The sequence below is a fragment of the Mastomys coucha genome, unplaced genomic scaffold (assembly GCF_008632895.1).
Source record: "Mastomys coucha isolate ucsf_1 unplaced genomic scaffold, UCSF_Mcou_1 pScaffold8, whole genome shotgun sequence".
Classification (NCBI taxonomy): Eukaryota; Metazoa; Chordata; class Mammalia; order Rodentia; family Muridae; genus Mastomys; species Mastomys coucha.
In genome coordinates this window covers 33707417-33723273 of record NW_022196914.1, presented here as the reverse complement: position 1 = coordinate 33723273, position 15857 = coordinate 33707417, and the positions used below count along the sequence as shown (strand labels likewise).

The window sequence follows — 15857 nt, the reverse complement described above, 5'->3', positions numbered from 1 at the left end:
AACAAAATGATAAAACTACAAACAAAACTAAACAACAAAAAATTACCTGTCCTTGTATACATGAAATCCTGGGCTTAAGGCACAGTGCTGGAAAAGGAAAGGTAATTACTTTCTAGTATGGTGTTTCACACTTAAATCTAACACTATAATGTACATTTAATTTTCATAGGTTCTAATCCTAGCACAAATAAACAAGTAGATTACACAGTTCATAATTCACAAGTTAAGATGGTGAGAGTCAGCAAAATCGAATCAGCCTCTTTTAAATGATGCCGATTTTCATAAGACAGCCAATGCTTTTAGTACCTCCCATGAGCTAGACACTCAGCTTGAGTTCATAGACTAGGTCATGCTTTCATTTGGGAAGAGAGTTCCAATGAGGGACTATCTGTAGTGGGTGTTATCTGTGGAAGCCTGTTATAATTAAGTAGATATGGGAAGGCTCAGCCCCCTGTGAGTGGTACCATTTCCTAGCCTAAGTGTTCTAGAGCGTTTAAGACTGGAGATATCAAGCTGATCATAAGCAGTGTAGCAAGCAAGCAAGCTTGCTTCCTACATTCATTGTTTCCTACTGTTCTTACCTGTGGGCATGATATGACCAGCTGCTTAAGATCCTGTTACCTTGACTTTCCTTCAGTAAATGGACTGTAATCTGAAATTATAAGCTGAAATAAAACCCTTTTCTCCTATGTAGGTTTTTATGTCACGGTACTTAATCTTGGCAATGGAAGTGGAACTAGAACAATGGGTGGTCCCGTGTGTGTGTGTGTGTGTGTGTGTGTGTGTGTGTGTGTGTGTGTATGTGTGTGTGTAGTTCAGAAAACAATCTCAGGTGTTGCAACCTACAGTGTTGCTACTTAGGCATTGTCTGTGTTATTTCACTGGCCTGAAAGAACTCACCAATATTTTTAAACAATCTGGCCAGCATGCCCCAGGGGCTTTCCTGTCTTCACCTCTGCAGCTGTGGGATACAATGCCGGGCTTTCTTTGCATGTAAGTTCTAAGGATGGAAGCCATGTATTCCTGCTCATATGGCAAGCACTTCTCCTTTTCTGACTGAGCCATCTCCCTAGCCTCAGTCTGTCTTTTCCACTGAACGACTTTCAAAGTCAAGAACAGTAAAACCCTTAAGGAAATGCTTGTCTTTTTCTATTTCTTGTCAGCTGTCCAGGATCCCCTTTCCTTGAGCAATGACTTCCTCACTGTGCATAGTGTTATGGGATATGATATGCTCTGATTTCCCCAGTGGAGGCTGAATGGGCCTCTCTCTTCCTCCCACATCCTGAAAGGCAGGGGTGGTCATGTGACTCCTCACTCTAGACCATGCATAGCAAGAGAAGAGTGAACAACCTGTTTGGCACATGGCCTTTCCTACCCCTGCATGGGGTCTTGTTTTATCTACTCATGCTGGACAGAAGGAAAAGTGGGCCTGGGGAACAAGAGAAGACAGCAGAATGGACTTGATTTTTAGAAAGCTTCTAGGGAGAGCACACTCTCAAAGAAAAGCATTGGTCCCTCTTAAGAGCCTGGATACATCTTACAGGCCCCACGTAGCAAATGCCACATGGCCACCAAAATATACTGTCTAATATTTTGAGGTAATGTGCTGTTTTAAGTCATATTAGCTCCTAAAATTCACAGACTAAATCTCCAGAATCAGCACTTCCATCTTTAGTGGAAGGGAATAACCTGTGTGCAGTGACATGGTAAGGCTGGGCCCCCAAATCAACTAAGTAGTACTTGGTCAGCACTACAGCATACAATAGGTTTTAACAGAAAAGCTGGATAGCCTAGTTCATGTCACTGGAGAGACACTCTCCTGTGGCTCACTGATTCTGTACCCTAGATATGTATGGGAAATTGATCCTCAACTACAGGAGAGACACAACTTCACCTTGGACAGACTTAAGAGAGGAGCCAGAGCTAAGCATTCCCTGCTAGACTTAGGGGACAAGGCATGGTGTTGACATTGATGGTAAAAGTCTAGATATCAGAGAAAGACAAGTTATTAAAGATATAAGTATGGGGTTTAAAAGTGCTTGAGTTGATGGTTTAAGCATTTAGGTTTAACAGAAGCAACTTTTGAAAGAGTTTATTTTGGTTTGTGGTTCTATATGGGTAAGTAGAGAGGCATGGTAGTAAGAGCAGGAAGCTGAGAGATTATACCCTCAACCTCAAGTGTAAAACAGAGGCAGGAGAAATGTGCTGAGTCTGTGAGCTCTCAAAGTCTATTCGCAGTGATGTGCTTCCTCCAGTAAGGCTACACCACCTCCTCGTGTGTTCAAATATATGAGCTTGTCGGTGACAGTCTCCTTTAAACCACCACACTGTTCTTCGCTATTCTACACAAATGTTCTTTCCTTATAAAACATAGTTTTTTTTGTTTCCTAAGTAGGGTCACATGGATAAAATGCAAAGGGTTATAAAAAAAGCATTTATTAAGGTCTTTCCAGGTTTTCTTTACATAAAGAAAAAGAAGGAGGAAGAGGATTTAGGTTTTAGAAATCAGAAAAAAAAAACAAACCTCTAACATAAAATGATAGCCATAGAGACACCCCAGGAGTGACAGAGGATACCGGCACCACTACAACGAAGGTGCTTAGGACATGCTTCAAATGCTTAGGACACCTAAGCATAGCACTCTGCTAACTTGGGGCGGGATGGGGATCCTCTATTGAGAGCTCTCTGTTAATCAGATTCTACCATCATGACAACAAGATGTGAAGACAGCAAATGAAAGAAGGTCTCCTGGGGCTGATCATCGGATCGAGGATGAGCCGTTCTTGTGGGGACCATGCTGGGATGCTTAGGATTGAGTATTGAGTGCTTGTCAGGAAGATGCTTTCAGGGCCATTCTGCTCCTGCCCAGATATTCATACCCTCTTTACCTGTGTGGAGATGCACCTGCATTATCATCTTAAAGCTGGATACCCTGGGATCCTCTTCCCCTTCCTTCAGTGTGAGCCTCATAAAGCCAACCCACCACTCATAGGATACCTTCCCATTTAGCACTTCCCCAAATCAGAAACCTGCGACAACATTCTGTGTATCTCCCTATGAGTCAACATAGATTTGAGGGCACAGCCAGTTCTTGAAGAAGGACTTTGAAGCATGATTTCCCCCTCATTACGGAGTATCCTGTAACTTTTGAAGCATGTTTCCAAACTCCATGTATGTGACGTTCAGCTAAGCAGAACGGTGGAAGTTTCCTTCAGCCATTACAGAAGAGAGATTCTCCAGTCTCCCAGAAAACAGCCAGTGGCAGAACAGGGGCCAATGGATGGCACTTGTCTCCCTCATGTCCAGCTTCCCTGACTCTAGTACTTTCCTTCTTGTGGCAGTCAGGTAGCCTACAAGCCTCTATGCTTCCCAAGCTCCTGCTAAACCATATGCAAGCTCTGGGTATTCTGGTGAAGTTGTTAAGAGTTGACGCTCTGTGACTGCCTGTGCAACGGAAGGTGAGACCCATAGTGAGAGGTCAGAGGTCGAGCCTGCTGAGTGGTGGCAGCACATCTGAGCACACATTCTTCCTGTCTGTGTTCTCCGCGTCTGTGGCATCAGATAAGAAAAGCCCAGCACGGGCTGCGATGGGGAGCGTCACAGACACAGGACTAATGAGTATTCGTGTGCTATGCATGTGTGTGGTGTGTGTATAATTGATTTGTGAATGCATGTAGTATGTGAGCTGCACATATATGAGATGAGTTTTATATATGTAAACATGAAAAGAAAGGTCAACTTTAAGGTACTGACTCATTGCTGTAATCCGGAGGTTGAAGTCTTTTCTCCTTGATTAACTTGTGCTTGACTAACACTTTGCACTAATTATGACAAGGCCTGTACACACTGTAGTCAAGCCTCACCCACACCACGGACAAGCCCTGCCCACACCACAGACAAGGCCTGCCCACACTACAGACAAGTCCCGCCCACATGGCCATGGGTCTGCTAACTTCACATACTTAATGGTCGGCACACTGAAAAAACAGTGTGGACCAGTGACTGATTGACACATGGCTGCCACAGCCAAACCATCACTGGACAAGTTATAGCATTTATGTTCGCTCAAGGGGCACTGTGCAGGGGTAGACAGGGACGGGGAGATGCGAGGAAGGCATGGTTGCTTTGCAAAGGTGCCACATCCCTTTAGCCTGCATGTAAGAGTATCTACCTGTTTGTTGCCTGTCTACTTGGAGACGGGAAGTAGCTGGCCACATAGGTCCAGCCTCGTACTCTTACCTTATCTTACCACCCAGAGTGGGAGCTGGGTCACCAGGGCCGGCCTTAGGCCACTTACTAGCGTTACCTGAGTTCTTGCCTGCACTCAGTGTCCAGTGCCCAGTCTCAGAGACGGGCTTTGCTCTGTGGGCTTTAGTCTTCTGCGCAGGTCATAGGCAGAAACAAATGGGGGCAAATACTTCCTGAAGTCAGCTCCCATGTGTAGAGCCGGGGCTTCTTATTCTACCCAGCCCTGTCGGGTGTCTGATTTTTATCACAAGCCCTAATGTATAGCTCTGAGCCTCTGAGCCCCTGCTATAAATTATTCCTTCCCATGACGGCGGTATCTGGAAAGATGGTTTACTCCGAGGGACGTAATAATAATTCAGATATGTATTGACAAATAAAGCAGTATATACTCAACCTGCATGAAAGAAGACGAATAAAACTCAGCATTATTCAAATGATAGGTATCAACAGTCACACAAATCTAAGTGAAGTTACTCTCCATCCACCTGAGTGACAAGAGAGTGACAAGCACAGAGCCCACGCCACAAGGCCTCTGTTGAACATGGAACAATTGATTCGGTGTTTTTGTTTTTGTTTTGGTTTTTTTTGGTTTTTTAATATGGTGGATGGATGCAGCCCTTGACAGAGCCGTGTGTACCAGGACTACTCTCAGGCAAGAACTTGGAGCCTAGATGGTTCTGTTTAAAACTTGTAGGCTGTGTTTGAGCTTCTTCAGTAGTTAAGAGAACATAGAGGACGTGGGGTTTACACGTCCAATTACAGAGCAGCTCACAAACTGTCTGTAATCCTGATCCCAGGGGATCGAGTGTCTTCTTCTTACCTCCGGGGCCAGAAGAAATGCTTGTGCTACATATTCACACACGTTAAAATAAAATAAAAACAAAAACAAAAAACAAATAAATAAATCGTTTCCCACTGTGCCTGTCTCATTCCCCTTTTGCCTTCTCTGTAATGTTCCATCAGAGGATTTGTTCTGGTTTTTTTCAGAATTTCTAGAGGAAACAATTCTGGACATTTGGGAGAGAAAGAATTGCACGTGAACCCAGCATGAAAGGGAGGGGATTTGTAATTGTCTGTGAGATAACGCAATAGGCCTTTGGCTCGTTTCCCACCTCCAGTCTCTCCTGATGAGAGAGTGGGTGTCTGTCACAGAAAAAAAATTTTGCATGGAATGCAATTTCCTGGTTTTAAGACCAGTAAAGTGGGGCCTTTACTCCTAAGACTCTCTGAGAAAGGTTTTTGTAATGAAGCATCCACTCAAGTAAGTTGGTTAGTAAATGCCTTAATTATTTTTCTATTGTTTTGCTAAAACACCATGACCAAGCCAATTAATAGCCAAAAAAACTACATTTAGGTTACAACGGGATATGAGTTTACCATGGCAGCAAGCCTCTGGCATGGCAGCCAGAGCAGAAAGATGAGAGTTCATAATCTCAACCACAAGCAGAAACTGGAGATGGTGAACAGAAAGGGGTGTGAGGCCATAGACCTTCAAGGCCTGCGACACATTCACTCTGTCAAAACTCCACCTCCTAAACCTTCCTAAACACTGCCACTTACCAGGGACCATGGAAGCATTTTTGTTCAAACCACCACAGTAAGTGAAACTCACTTGTTGAAATTCTTTCCAGGACACTCCAAAGCACAAGAAACACAAGGCAGGATTGAGAGATGGGAGGTTTAAGGGCTTCCTGGCTACCCATAGGCTTTCCAGAAAGGGGAGGAAGCAGAGCTGTTCAAAGTTACTTTTGAAAGGAAAGCTAAGCATGGATAATTTCACAGGCAGATGCTCCCATGTGGTGGTAGCACAGAGCTGATCTCCCACAAAACTTTTCCTTTCTCCTCTATCCCTCCCTCACCTCCCCCATTAGCTGTCACAGGGAAGCCACTGGAACTCCGATGGTCATGTCTCCCATTTTCATATGCTCCTCCTCACTCTACCAGCAGATGCATACAGCTTTAAGGTCTGTTATCTTTCAGAAGGGATGTCACATTGCAGAATCTTACCTCTGTTTCTCCAGTGCTAACTCCTGGTGGACCTTGTCACCTGCTGTGACTCTGCTTCCTGTTGATTCAGGTGTCACATGGCAGCATGGCTGAGTATCTTGGCTTGATTCCAGGGTCAGATGTTCTTGGGAAAGCTGCAGCGATCACTGTGGTACATGGAGCTGGGTGTGTTGGCTCTTGTCTCTGCCATGGCTCACGAGGGGCAATTACTGACATGGAGCTTGAATTCCTTCAGAGAACAGAGAGCCACCATTTACTGACATGGAACTTGAATTCCTTCAGAGAACAGAGAGCCACCAAGGAACCATACAATGCATACAGTTGGTTCCACATCCTTCAATCAGATGATGTTGTCTGGCTTATTTCTTCAATACACCAAGCAAGAAAGAAGACAGTGCAGCTTCACCCTTACTTAAGTCACAGGAGTCTAGGCCAGGTTTCTCTGGTGTTTGAGTGGTTGGCAAGGAGACCAGGATGCTGGGGAGTATATAAGACATGAGTGGCTAGCATTTTACATCTTATCAGTCCAGTGTTTTGCCTTTTTACGCCTGGATAGCTTTTTAAAGAATTTCCATCTTTTAAAAATTATCTCTCTTACTTTTGAGATCATAATATATTTCTCCCTTTCCTTTCTGTAAATCCTTGCTGTTTTTCAAATTTAGAACTTATTGCCTCTTTTCATTTATTGGTGTTACATGGATTTATGTATATGCACACACACACACACACACACACACACACACACACACGTCCTGCTTTGTCAGTATTATGTTGTTTATATGTGTTCTTTCAGGGCTGACCACTTGTTAGTCAAAAGCCATTCAGCATGTTCTTCCCTGGTTAAGTAACTTGAAAGTCCCCTCCCTGAGGACTAGTTTTTGTAGTACCAGAAGGTGCCATGCAAGTTTCCTAGGAGAGAGGCTCCCAACAATCCTACTCAGCTGTGATTCTTATGTACCATATCAGTGACCAGCTTGGCACAATAACCCTCAGGACGCAGCAGTGGCATGCACACCTTGGTGATAACCAATAGCTCTCCAATTGGACTTAAAACATGCTCAGCAAGAGGAAAAGTATGCCCAAAATAGGAAGCCCAGCCAGTGTCCCAGGACTGGTAAAGTCATGGATCTTGGAGAACGTACAACTGCTACCTTAGTGAACTAGTATAGCATTCTAAATATTTGTGTTCATATACAAACCAAGTGTAGTCCACTCTTCATAATAGATAGAGACCACTGCAGAAAACCACCACCAATCAGAATGCATGGGTTTTGGTTTTATTGATGATGATGATGATGGCGGTGGTGGTGGTGGTGATTCTTTCTGTATGGTTCCTTATCAATATAGTCTCTCCTCTTCTGCTCAGGGTTTCTCAACTACCTTGGAACAGTCAGGAAGATTCCTGTGTTCCTGGGTTTTTCATTAGACATATAACTAGAAGTCTCTGCAATCCTCCTGCACTGCTATGTCTCTATAACTTCCTTACAGTGATAGTATGCAGTCAGAAGTGAAATTTACCTCCAGTCCAAGAGTAGAAGAGAGAAAATGGCATGCAGTGTCTCTTTCCTGCTGAGGGTATTGGTAACTTTCCATGTGGCAAGTCTTCAAGATGCTTGCTCCATGAGTAGCAAAGATACAGCAAGGGACAGAAAGGGGGGAGGGGGAGGGGAAAGGGAGGGGAGAGGAGAAGAAGAAGAGTGGAGGGAGTGGGGGAGATTACTATGGTTTGTGAGTACCAGGGGTTCAGTTTTATAAAATAGAAACAGTTTTGAAGATTGGATGTAATACAGTGTTCATGTTCTTACCCATACCAAATGTAAGTTTAAAACTGACTGGGTTTCACTTCGTTATGAAAAAGCAAAGAACCAGGGACTGAGTGGTATATGGCCAGCAATAATCTACATCTTGTGGTCCTAGAATCTGGAAATCTTCAGTCTAGGAGTTGGGACTTGGGGACAACCCTCCTGATGTGCAGACTGCTGCCTCACTGCATCCCCACCTGACAGAAGAGTCAGAAAGCTCCCTGAGGTACTTTTTATAAGGATGCTAGCTCACCCTCACCCTCAGAATCTAATCATTCTGCCAAGGCCTCCCTTCCCAACGTCTTCCCACTGTGGGTTTAGATTCCTGCATATGCATTACAAGAAGTTGCATATGCATCACATAACAGATGGTTTAAAGAAGGGAAATTGAGTTTGCAATTTCAGAGACCTGCAACATTGAAAGGGGCAATGGCTTCTGATCCCCTAAATTATGGAGACAAAATTGAAAAAATATCAGAAGGACCAGAGTGAACTGAAAATTCAATTTGTGGCAAAGATCACATCGAGAATCCATATTTAGAACAGACACTTTGCACTATTCTGGGTGGATCGATGCTTGGATTGGAAGAACAGTGGAGGGTGCAGTGGCCACAAATACTTAAATTTGAAATGACCTTGCAGGAGGAAAGAAGGCACAAAGTCTGTTGTCTGTGAGGCAAACCATAAGAAGGAAGAGAAACAAGTTCAGAAGCCAAGGCAAGGCAAATGAGAAAGTGTGGCTCTTGGGGTCAGAAGTGGATGAAGAGACAAGAGGGAAATTTAAAACTCCCATGACCCATGAATGCTGATGGGCAAGAAGTGGAACCAAGAGATACCTGGATGTCCAGAAGGTAGAGTCTAAGAGAGGCATGTGTGTGTGTGTGTGTGTGTGTGTGTGTATGTGTGTATGTGTAGTTACATAGATAGATAGATAGATAGATAGATAGATAGATAGATAGATAGATAGATAGAGGTAGTTACATACATATATATAGAGAGAGTGAGATAGTTACACATATATATGTATAGTTACATACATATATAGAGATAGTTACATACATATATAGATAGTTACATATATATATATACCTACATACACACACACACATATATATATATAGAGAGAGATGTTATATACATATGTATATATATAGTGAGATAGCTTCACATATGTGTAGTTACATATATAAAGAGTGATAGTTATATACATAGATAGTTACATATATATGTATACCTACATACACATATATAGAGAGACATAGTTACATATGTATATATATATATATAGAGAGAGAGAATGAGTTAGTTAAACATATATATGTGTAGTTACATTATAAAGAGTGATAGTTACATACTTATATATAGAGATAGTTACATACATATGTGTAGTTACACATAGATAGATAGTTACACACATACACACACACACACACGTATATATATGGCATGCCAGAAAGAAAATATATACTGTGTATTTAATAAATGTGTGTGCATTCTGTAATATTTGCATATAAAAGATAAAGAGCTCCCAAATTTTGTCTGGAAGAAATTTCATAATTCCTTAGGTTCAATCTTAGCTACACATTTCTATTTTAGTCTCCCGAGTCTGTCATTTCATTCCTGTGTACTCTGTGCCTGTGAGAGGTGGTAATGTCTCATGATGATGGCTGATGTTGCCAGGCACCATGCTCTCTAACTCTTAGTTTGATGCAATATCAAGCTATATTTGAGAAGAGCCCGAGAGGATCTGGGGTATGTGGTGAGACAGTGGGGAACTTACCTTTTTTCTCTCTCAGGTACAGGAATGTGAGTGTCTTGGTCAATCAAATTTCAGCAGATGAAATCTATATCACATTGTCATCTTTAAGGGGCCTTTAAGAACTGAGAGATGGTTTACATAGCTTTCCCTTGTCTTAATGATGGACAAGTTCCAGACAGTGACCTCTAGCATGGTTGGATGAGCACGTCCTGTGTGAGGAGCAAGCCTCTCTAGTCTAAAACAATGACTTCAGGTGCTTCTACTGCAGCACAATCAGACCCACTATGACATGACCTGCCACTACATCCACCCCTAGTGTCCTTTATTGTCCAGAGGTTTAGATTATTTCCCTGTGGTTTATTAAACTTGTCTTTTTTATTGGAACTTCTGCCTTTCCATCTCACTTAAATCCGCCCTCAGACGAGGTTGAAAGCAATGGCTCCAACCCTGGATCTAGTTCTTTTGCTGGCTCCCCACTTACACCCAGTCTGCTTTCCCTTCTCTCATGCCTCTGCCCACCACCCTGCCTAGGAAACAAATTTCATGAGGTCTGTTCTTTTTGTTTTGTTTTGTTTTAGGGTCTGTTGTAGGCACCTTGTTTATTAACTGTGAAGGTTGACACTATCAACTTACCCGACCTAGAGTCATCTAGCACACAATCAGGGATATTTGTGAAGGAGTTTCTAGATTGGATTAATTGAGAGGAGGAACCTACGTGAAACATGGAGTGGATCATCTACTCTCTGTAGTCCTGTATTAAAGAACAGGGGAAAGTAGTGCGGAGGACCAGCACTCTTCTCTCTCGGCTTCCTGGATGTGGGTACAGTGTGACTAGGTGCTTCCTGCTGCCTTAACTCCCTTCTCTGGTGGTCTGTACTCTCAAATTGTAAGCAAAGCTAAATCTTGTCTTCCTTAAGCCACATTTGCCAGGTATTTTGTCAGGGCAGTGAGAAAAGCAATTAGTTTTCCTCATGTATGAGAGAGTATAAAACAGACACAGAGGAACCATGGTTCCCAGACTGGCTCATCTCTGCCTCTCCTCAGAGCACTTAAAGGTCCACAGGTTAGATTTCCCCTTCAGGATCTATCACTGCACTCAGGTGCTGCTGTCCAGCCAGGCTGCTCTGTTAGTTTCCCTCTTGCTGTCAGATAGGACATCATACCTCTCTGTTTCCTCTCCTTCCCTGGTCTTCTTTCTCAGTCAGAAATGATCCTTTATCTCTCTATGCATGACCACAATCCTGTGACATTCCTTCAAAGGCATATAACAAGACAGGTGCTTTCCCCTGCCACCTCTATTGTGCATGGTGGAAGAGCTGGAGCCCCAAATTACCAAAAAGCAGAAGAAAACATGTTGCATGATGCACAGGTGGAGAGAGTCATTATGCTCCTGTCCACAGTTTAAAAACGGCACTCCGTTTGTAGATATACAATAAAAATGTGCTGAAGTGTGCTGTGATGGGACCAGAGTCTCTCATCCCACGAGACCTGTCACCATTCCTAGTCACACTCAGTCAGTAAAGGAGACTCTAACGGATGGAAACCTCAGCATGTCCAAATTCCATTTGGAGGTCTGGAAAGAAGGAAGCTGACTGAAGAGGCCCCTAAGTGTCCCTTTGAGACAGCATTTGGCATAAAGCCTTCTGCATTTGATTCTGACCGAACAGTTCTCCACAATTTTGCCCATTGCTTTGGTGCCCTCATCAAGGACAGACATTTGAATGAAGTTTTAGGATGCACCTACAGCTTTCTGACCCTGCAAAGGAGAAATGGAGCCAGGAGCTTTTGGACTGTAAGAAGTACAAAAATCTGAAGGAGAGCTGACCCTCTACAGGCAGCAGATGCTATTTACCTCTTGAGAATCATGAAAAGCCACAACAGGTCAGTACTGCTTTGATATGTAAGTTCTAAACTCCAGCTGGGAACAGAACCAAGTTGATTCAGCCCTCCCCTCCCCTCTTGGCTTTCTCTTTCCTTGCTGTGGTTGAACATAGGTGACAGGTGGGTCCTTAAGCTGGAAATCCCTACAGTACTCTAGAGCTCACTGCTGGGGTCACTTGTGCTACTCAAAGGGCCTCTTTGGCCACGTGGTGTTCAGGAGGAAGTGTGCTCAGCCCTCTTGAGAGTCCTTGACAGGTGAGGTGGCAAGGGAGATTATCCACTTTTGCAGCAGATTTTGTCTGAAGTGACTCACATGGAGGGCTTGGGAGCCTGGTTCTATTTTGGGCAGGCTCTCAATCCCCTCTGGTTATCAGTGCTCACAGCAGCACCGGTTATCTGGTAGCAAGCCCAGGGCAGAGTGTGAAGGGAGGAAGGGCCGTCTAGTTACTCTTGAGTGGGAAGAGGGAGCTATGACAACCCCAAGTGAGAAGGGAGGAGCTGACTGGGCCAGAAGTTCTGAAAGACTGACAGGTTTACCCTACTTGTGGGTAGCCCCTAAAGAGCCTTGCTGGAGACCCAGGTGTGACTATGGTTCTGGGTCTTCTAACATGTAATAACACACTGCAACAGAAAGCTTGGCATCTTGTTGCTTGCCACCACTGGGAACTTTTTCCCCAATTTGTAAAATTATGCCTAATTGTTGAAACAGCCTCAGGTTATCAGTATAAAGAGAGTGACATCAATCAAAATACATAAACACAGTGGAAGGGACTGCCTTCTCATCTAAATTCAAAGAACAATGGGGAAAATCTGTCTCTCTGCTATCAGAGACTTTCTCTGTGGGTTCTGGAGTCTGCCATACACTCACCAGACTGAGTTAGTCTGGGAGATGATGTCTCTTTCTAAAACATTAGTGAGGAGGTGAAACCTCATGTGCAGGCCCATCTCAGGTGTCACAGGAAGATGGGAAAATGGCTGTCCAACCCCTGAAAGATGGTAGGAAGAAGAAAAGAGACTTCCAGGCCCATACAACTGTCCACAGACACATGGCTGAGAGGCATCATCTCATGGCTTCCTGCCATGGATTGGAGATAGCCTACCACCTCTGTCATGGGTGACAGTATGGGGGTAGATACAGTGTGGGGAATAGCACTGAATTCCATCTGGCGCCCTCTGTTGGTCATCACTGGAGTTTCCACAGAGTTCTTCCTTGAGAAACACAATGGGCTGACCTCTGACCTCTAGGATGGAGGTGGCACTGAGATGGCCTCTTCAGTTCTACTGAGAAGAGTTGTTTCATAAAGAATGCTCCATATAGCAAAGACAAGAGAGAGGAATACAGACAGAGGGAAGGGTATGGAGACTTCTATGTCAGCACTCTGTGGTCAGAGATAGACAGTCCTTGGGGCCCTGCATACCCGCCCTAGAATAATCCCTATTGTGACAGTGCCCTGGGGAGAAGGTATACCTACAGATATTGGGAGGCCTTGCTGGCATTGGCTGTGCTCTTGTCTACCCGCAGGGGTCCCTAGGGACCTAGGACATGAAGGAACTAAAGCCTCTTGCTCAGGACAGACAGGTATCGTTGCTGTCTCTGGGTCTCCTGGCACCACTGCAGTACCACTCAGCTTCCCGTGATATGTTCTGTCCTCTCAGGGGCTGACCCACACAGTCTTCCACCAGAGTGTGTGGGAGGAGAGCTGCCCTCCACTTCCTGTAGCAGACTCAGCACTCTACCCCGCAAAAACCAAAGAGCATCCTGGGAACAGGGGCCAGGGAATCCTGTCATCCACAGCACTGACCTCTCTGGAGGCCAAGGATAGCAGTATAGCTGAATAATAGACCAGTACTTAGAGCTCCGGGTATTGAAATCACAGCAAGGGTTTTATATCAAATCTTGGAGGAAAAGACACATCCCTGGGGCCAGATCATTCCTCCTCTAGACCCCAAGAAAATAGAAATCCCTTTCTTGCTGCAAGGTAAAATGTGACAGCCCCCCATCCCCACATATACACACACATACTTGAGACAGAGAATCCATATGACTCTGATGGAAACCGGGGTCACTGGCCATCCTCGATCTTTTTCTCTATAATTAAGCTACTTCTCACATCTGCGATTTATGTGTGCCCTTCATAATGATTCGTTGTCCTGATGGGACTTGCCTGGAATTTCTTTCAATTCCATGTAAATATTTCTAAACATAAATATTAATAAATCACACGCTGTCAGGTGCTTGATCCCTTCCACGCCTCACAGGTGGTAGCTCCAGGCCCTTTCTGGTTTTCATCTGAGACAAACTCCAGAGGGTTGCTGGATTCAGAGCAGCTTCTGCGGGCCTCACATAGAACTTTCACTCTCTTCTGACAAGCCAACTCTGACAGCATATTAAGAGGTGCATACTCAAACATGGACTTCTAAAGACCCTGCATAAACATGTTCAATAAACAAAAAGAATGCTCTCAAAGGCATGCAAGCAAACTGCCGGGGAGTCACCATGAGCACATCTAGCGGGTAACTCCCATTAATCTTTAAATTATGTGAACAATTAATCAAAATGACTATAAGACACAGCCATAGATCTTACAGAAAATCTAATAAAAATGGTTAGATAAGACACATGAAGCCCAACTATATACTTTCACCTTGATTGATCCTGATTAATAACCAGAATGTAGAATCCGTGGGCCTTCTTGGTGGGAAGCTTTGTGCTTTGTGACTGGCAGAGCTATGTGCCGGTGGCTCTGAGGTCAGGGATTTGTTAAATTTTAGGTCATCTCAGAATTTTCTTTTCCTGAGCAGGCACTGCTGAGAGGAAAGAGGGACAAGAGAGGGCATCTCAATCCAGAGACTGTGATGCTCACTTGCAGATGGTTCATTTTTCACCTCCTTGGACTACAGGTGGTATGAATCTGCTCACAGAGAAATATGGTTTCCCTGAGACTCAAAACCATGGTGAGGTTGGTTCTACCAGTAGGTTGTGGTAGTCTTGCGAAGCCAGTGTGGATGTTCTATCCCATCCCTCTCCAGCAGATCTGCTCCTAAGTACCTGAGGTCTAACATGCAACGAAGTAAATTGAAAGACCTACTGGGAAGTCTGAAACATCACCATTATGGCCACCTCTTGGGGAGGAAGAAAAGCATGTATCAGAGCCATGAGCTGGAAATCTTGCTCTTTTCTAACAGTGAGGACCTTCCTAAAGGCAAACCTTGGTGCTGAGGTGGGGTACCCACACGCGGGACATGGCACTCTTGTGTAGTAATAATCTTTTCTTAGGGTGCCTACTGTGGTCAGGTCACAGGAAAAGAGGTTCTGGCCCCAGAGCTGGTGTGTTTCCATTCTATCTTGTCCTTTCCACCAGCTCTCTACCTGGCCCTGCCAAAGCTTGTGTAGGGGGCAGGGACAGGTAAGCAGGAGATGGCACGAAGATATCCTGAATTTTCTTCATATTGACCTCACATGAGGAAGTGCATGGAAGGAAGAGGGCTCAGCCAGGAATGGAAAGTCTAAGGTTGGAACAACTCTAGACTGAGCTGGACCAAGGGAGCTTCACACTGGACTCTCAGGTCTTAAAGTCTATGCCACTGACTTTTGTGATTCAGGACCATCACCATCACCCACTAGAAGGGAGACACAGGCTCCCTTCTAGCTCTCCCACACAAAGGGTAGCATTTCTAGGATGAAATATAGCCCAGCAAGGAGAGATCCAGACATCTGAGGAAGAGCAAGTAGGTATGAAATTATGGAGTGCACCTGTGTACGGAGAGAAGGTAGAGAGAAGACCTCTGCCCCAGGAACCCACATTCCTTCCCTAGATGCCACTCCAAACACAGCAAGGCAATGTGCTGATGCTTGAAGGTAAGGTGTTCTAGAGTTGGTGGCATGCGTGATATTAGGTATGACTTAGGACAGAGATTGTCTAGAGTCATCAAACCTAGGCAGACTTCATGGTACATGTCTGTTATCTTTGCACTCCAGAGACAGAGACAGGAGGATGGCCAGTTAGGGGCCTGTGTGAACTATACATCAAAATCCCCAGTCTCAAAACATCAAGATAAGCAACATAAAAATGCCACTGAAGCATTCCTGGAGGGAGCAGAGGAAGAAAGGGTAGACTGGGAAAAAGAGAGAGAGAGAGAGAGAGAGAGAGAGAGAGAGA

At 44.4% G+C, this 15857-nt stretch overlaps 2 long non-coding RNA genes across 4 annotated transcripts in view; one reads left to right on the top strand and one right to left on the bottom strand.

Annotated features, from left to right (window-relative positions):
* The window catches only part of LOC116083617, a 59136-nt gene extending 49136 nt beyond the window's left edge, over window positions 1-10000 (bottom strand). Inside the window, exons 1-2 of the long non-coding RNA XR_004115803.1 lie at window positions 9838-10000; window positions 6256-6484 (exon numbers count right to left, since the gene is read on the bottom strand). This is a non-coding gene — a long non-coding RNA (uncharacterized LOC116083617). The remainder of the gene's footprint in view (window positions 1-6255; window positions 6485-9837) is intronic.
* Window positions 10001-13176: 3176 nt separating this feature from the next.
* Window positions 13177-15857, top strand: part of LOC116083676 — a 4087-nt gene continuing 1406 nt past the window's right edge. For 2 of the 3 annotated variants that reach the window (XR_004115856.1, XR_004115854.1), the window contains exon 1: window positions 14617-15556. This is a non-coding gene — a long non-coding RNA (uncharacterized LOC116083676). Of the gene's footprint in view, window positions 13277-13956; window positions 14212-14616; window positions 15557-15857 lie in introns of those variants that run through there. The other variant, XR_004115855.1, reaches the window with a different exon arrangement.